The sequence below is a fragment of the Lupinus angustifolius genome, chromosome LG02 (assembly GCF_001865875.1).
Source record: "Lupinus angustifolius cultivar Tanjil chromosome LG02, LupAngTanjil_v1.0, whole genome shotgun sequence".
Taxonomy (NCBI): Eukaryota; Viridiplantae; Streptophyta; class Magnoliopsida; order Fabales; family Fabaceae; genus Lupinus; species Lupinus angustifolius.
The window spans coordinates 9772641-9778640 of NC_032010.1; the positions used below are offsets into that span (position 1 = coordinate 9772641).

The 6000-nt window shown below is 33.8% G+C and overlaps 1 pseudogene; it reads left to right on the forward strand.

The window, feature by feature from the left end:
• Positions 5051 to 5762, forward strand: LOC109326723 (annotated as a pseudogene).

The window sequence follows — 6000 nt, forward strand, 5'->3', positions numbered from 1 at the left end:
ATTGACATTATAAGGTAATTTCCTTTGTTTAGCTAAATGACAAATATGACAGAGATCCAATGTTCTATTACACTTGATGAAAGAAAACAATTTTTGCATAATAGTCATCTTATTATGAGAGAGATGTCTCAATCTATTATGGAAAGTGTTATTGTCATATACAATAAAAGCACTAATTTTCCTATGCTGCATTTTAACAGATATGGTTGGTAAAGTCTTGACAGATTCTTTCATTGCAAAGAGACCATTCTTCAACTCAGCTACAACAATCATCTTCAAGGATGAAGAATCATGGATATGACAATAGTTTTTGATAAATGTTAATTGGCAAAGAATGGTGTTAACTAAATTTGAAATAGAAATCAAGTTATAATGCAAGCAAGGAATATATAGAACATCAGTTATGTGTAAATTGGAAGAAAACATGATACTCTCTAAGATTGTGGTGGATATTTGACTACCATTAGGCAAAGTTATATGGATGGGATTAATTTTCTTGTAGGTCTAGAATTGTGAGAGTGTGTGTGGCAAACATGGTCTTTAGTTTCTGTGTCAATATATCAATCAAAGATTTTAGTGTAGTAATTCAATAGACATTTAGTACCTTTATCATTGGAACCATCATTGTGTGAGCAAAACTGGTTTGCATTATGAGGAGTCTTTGAAGTAGATTGTTGCAATATTGACAACATGGTCTGGTGTTGTTGAGGGGTGATGTTAACCCATGAACTCGGTGCATCATCCTTGTTAAATTTGGGTTGTTCCTTTGTTTCATTTTGTGACTGAAGGTTGTAAGATTCTTCCTCTATTGAAGTCACATTGTTGATGCTTTAGTTCTTGAAGTTACTAGGGAGAAATCCATGTTTCTTGTCAACTATGTGACCTGCTTTATGACAAAAACTACAAACTTTGGTTCCTCTTCCACCTGCAATTCTTGTTGAACCTCGTCTTCTAGTGCTTGTACGCTTTCCTCTATTGCCTTTAAAGGTATCTCCAAATTCATTGCTATTACTATTGTATCTAATATCAGTAGTATTCAATAAGACTTTTGGTTCACCATAATGTGAGTTAATGTTCCTTTCTTGGTGAGTTAGAAGTGAGAAGGCCTTATTTATAGAAGGGAGAGGATCCATCAACATAATCTGGGATCTTACTCCCTCATATTGGTCATTGAGACCCTTAAGGAAGCAAATAACATAGTTATTTTCCTTATATCCTTTTATGGTGGGAATCAAATGTAGCAGACACATGATGGAATTGGCCTGAAATTATCCAATTCCTGTCATAGCCCCTTTATGTGGTTATAATATGCTTCTACACTAAGTTTGCCTTGCTTATATGTATGTATTTCACTAAACAATTCTGAAATATAAAATATGTCCCCTTGATGATACCTTTCATCTATATGTTGCCATATCCCCAAAGTCGTATCCATCCATAGAACACTATAAGCAATTGAGGCATCAAATGATTGAATCAACCAAGATACCACCAAGGTATTGCACCTGTCCTAAGCAAGAGATGTTGGATCTTCAACAGAGGGCTTCAGAAGAGAGCTATCTATGAAATGTAACTTGTTCTTGGTCTTCAAGGACATGAACATGGCATAAGACTAAGAATGATAATTTTCACCATTGAGAAACTTGGAAACGATGGCGGCTCCAGGATTCTCATTTGGATGCATAAAAAATGTAGAAGATAGATCTTGGGTAAGATTTAGAGGTTGGATGGCTTGATTTTCCATATTGTAAAGAGAAGGGAAAACGATTCAGAAAGGTGAGGTCGAAGAAGTAGAGGATTGTGAATGAAGAAGAAATTATAGAATGATGAAGATCTTTCGCAACATAGATGATTTTGTAAGACTGAGATGGAAACTAAGAGGAGAGTGAATTAGTTGTTTAAAAATCATGACAGATTTTTCTGCAGAATTCAAGAGTTAATAGCAGCGGAAAAGTTATGCAGAAAAAATAATCAAGTAAATTAAGGAGATAAAGGAGAAGAGATACACATAGATTTTATACGATTCACTTTCTTGTCTACCGAAGGCTACATCTAGTACTCTTGCAGCACATGAGTTTCTTCACTAGATATTAAGAGTATCAATTACAATTTTTCACCCCGAGATTTCCTTGTACCTTACTCACTTTCTAATACCTTTATCACTCTTTGGAAAACACTCTTTCCAAGTGACTATATCCCCTTTCTTATCACACCCATGTAGTTTGAATCTAAAAACTGGTGTAACAACTCTTAGTAATCGATTACTTAATTGATGTAATCGATTACCCAACTAGTCTGTCCAACTGAGAAATTGATTGTCACATGCATTAATAGATTACTCAAAAGGTGTAATCGATTACCCAACTGCTCTGTCCAACTGGATAATTATTTACCGTGTTGTGTAATCGGTTACCCATATGATGTAATCGATTACCCTGATCATTTTTTGTTGGATAACTCGTTTCTCACTCACATAACCAGTTACTTAGTTCTGGTAACCTATTACTTAGCCATATTAACTTGTTACTTAGATCTAGTAACCTATTACACAGTATTTTGAAAATTGTTTTCATTTATACTTGTGTTTATCAATTTTCTTTTAAAATACTTTTGAACATTACTACTAAGGGTTCATGGCTCCTAAGCCTTCCATTTCCCTTCCTTCCCCTCCAAAATCCAACTCCCAAACTAACCCTAAGTGTATAGTTTAGAGTATAAAGATAAAAGTACCTAAAGACTTACATTTTGAATTCTTGAAGCTTTGTCTTCATTGTCTTCGTAAGTATTCTTCATTTTCTTATATTATGTGATGTTGGTGTCTTCATCAAAATCGTGTCAAGTTCAAGATTATCTTGTGATATTAAACCAAAAGCATCTAAGATTATCTTGGTGTTGGCTAAGACTTCTTTCATACCCTTGGTTATAGATGGAAAATGGGTATTGCTCGCCGGCCTGCAAGCATAACCCACAAATTTCTATGGGCGGGGCATGTAAAATTTGTTCTTTTGCTCGTTTTGCCCGTGAAGCCCACAAATATTTGTAATAGACTACATGGGTGGCCCGCGGACATAATGTAAGGAAAAAGGAAGAAAATTTTTAATAAATTATTATATAATGTTTTTTTGGTTTCCCACAGGTATCCTCACACTGGAGGCAATCCTGTCCGAGCCAGGCACATCCACAGGTAAGTGAGGCTAACTCTCCCAACAGACATTTTTTCCATCCACAAGACTCGAACCCGGGTTCTTGCTTAAGGGGAATCAAGCATGTACCACTTGAACCAACGCCCGTTGGTAATTATTATTATATAATGTGATTTAATATCTCAATTTTTGTTGTTGTAATAGGATTTAGTAAACTTTATATAGGATATCAAAGTTTCTTTTAAATTTTGTTCTCTCTTAACTAATTCATTTAGTTTCTTTTTATTTTATTATATTAATTTTTTATTTTTAAATTATTCATCAATACATGCAGGCCGCCCGCATATTCGTTAGCCCATTATAAAACAGGTAGTGTATGCCATTTTATCCATTAAGCTCATGTGGGTATGTTCGCACCCACTTAAATTTTTACGGACATTTGTGGGCACGGACAAAACGGATCAGCGGTCGTTTTGCCATCTCTACCCTTGTTGGTTATAAAAAAAGACTTAGATTGATAGGTTATATCTAGGTTTAAGTTAGTATAATAAAGAAGAGTAGAAGACGATGAAGTATTAATCAATGGCTAATGTTATGTCTTTCTTGTTAAATATCATGTTGATGTCCAAGTCTATACCTAACGTTAGGATTAGTAGGGAAACAAAATTTGAGGAAGCAAAGTAAGCAAAATAAAATTGAGAGAAAAATAATTAACTTGTTGAGCCAAATAAATAATTTACGTAATATTATATTTACAAAATCCCCAAAACACCCTTATACTTCCATAAGATGATAGCAATGTTGTGAGGACCGGACTAGATGACTCGACTTGTCCGGACTTAAAAATGACTATAGTTTGCAGTCTTAGCTAAATAATGTGTTGGACCACTTTGAATCAGGGAAATCTTAGTCCAGCAATGTTAAACCCAGTTAAACCACAATAATCTTAAAAGTAAATCAAACAGTTTATTTAAAAATAAAAAATAGAACGTAGCACTACTCTAGTGCTTCATTTTACTTCAGTCCAAAAAAGGTGGAGAAATGTTACTTGAATATAATTATTAATTATATAAAATCATTCATCCTAACCAGATAGTTTATCTATTTAAACTAATTAAACGTAATATAACACCTCTTATTTAATATTTAGTTAAGATTTCACATGATAACAAATCTAAATAACACCCTTATGTTCTGGATGTATGAAATTTTTTTCCACTCAGGGATGATGTGTAATTCTTTATTTGTGAGTGTAAGTTTCATACACGACAAACACCAGAATAAAAATAGCCCAGTATTTGTTTCGTCAGCAATAACATATTGAAGACCCCAAAAACAAAAACAAAAATTATTGTTGGTGGATAATTTAACTATATTTATACTTTTCCAATTAATTACTTTTTAACAAATTTCATTATCAAATGATATTTTATTTTTCCAATTAATTACTAACCTTAATTTCATTCGTTCCATTTCCCCTCTTGTTAATTTAAGTTGAGTTACATGTATACACTGGATTCGTACAATGATCAATTGGTGTTTTGCTTGAGTTCAATGTTGAATCTTCCTATGTATTAACTTATGATCAAACAAAACTTGAATCACTGTTTGCTTGTTTTATGTGTGTATTACAGTTACATGTCAAAACATTGTTTTATACATTGCTCAAGTTCATACCCATCTTTTAAAATCAACTGGGTGTTTGATCTCAAGTTCAAAATTGAATCTTGTTAAGTAGATATTGACTTATGATCAAACAAAACTGAAATCCATGTTGAGTTGTTTTATGTGTTTATTAGAGTTACTTGTAAAAACTGTTTCATTTTGCCAAATTTCGTATCCGTCTTTAAAAATTCAATTGGGGTTTTGTTTTGAATTCAAAATTGAATCTTGTTAAGTTGCCATAAATTGAACCTTGGCATGTTCTGAAGAAGGAGAGTGGTGCTCTCACTATACAATTCAGGCAGATACTGAAGAAGATTGTATCAACAAAGGAATCAATGGGTAACATTATGAAAACCTCTTCATTTGCATTAAGTGAGGCTATGTATGTTGTTGGTGACAAGGTTAAACATGTTGTGCTTGAGAATGTTCGAGAAGCTTCCCTCAGGGTTCGCTCTGGCCAAGAGAATGTTGATGGTGTTAAGCTCCCTAAGTTGGAGAACACCAGCAATGGTGAGGTCACTAAGAATAACCTCACCAGATTGGCTAGAGGTGGCCAACAGGTGCAGCAGTGTCGCACGACTAATATTAAGGCGATTGAGGTTTTCGTCGAGCATGCTTCACTTCAAACATCGTTCCTTATGCTTGATGAGGCTATCAAGACTAGAACCGCAAAGTGAATGCCCTTGAGAATGTAGTTAAGCCTGGTTCGAGAATACCATTACTTACATTAAGGGAGAGTTGGATGAGCTAAAAGGAGATGATTTATTTCGGCTGAAGAAGATTCAAGGGTATAAGAAGAGGGAAATTGAGAGGCAGATGCAGTTCGACAAGCAATTTGCTGAAGATCCAGTTGGTGAGAACATTGAAACACAATTCTCTCATCTTAGTAGAGAATCACTAATTGGTAGGGGTGACAATTGGATGGGTTTGGATGGATTTGGATTTGGATCATAATGGATTAATAGAAAACTATTCACCAATCCCTATAAATTCATTACATCACATTTTTAAATTATCAAATCCATCCATATCCACTGGATTCCAATCCATCCATTCTATCCATGTATCCATTTTAGTGGATTGGACGGATGGATATCCAACCCACTTTTTTTTAATTTGAATAAAATAATTCTTTTAAAAATTATTATTTAATAAATCATTTTTAAATATCAATTTTAAAAAAAATTAAAAA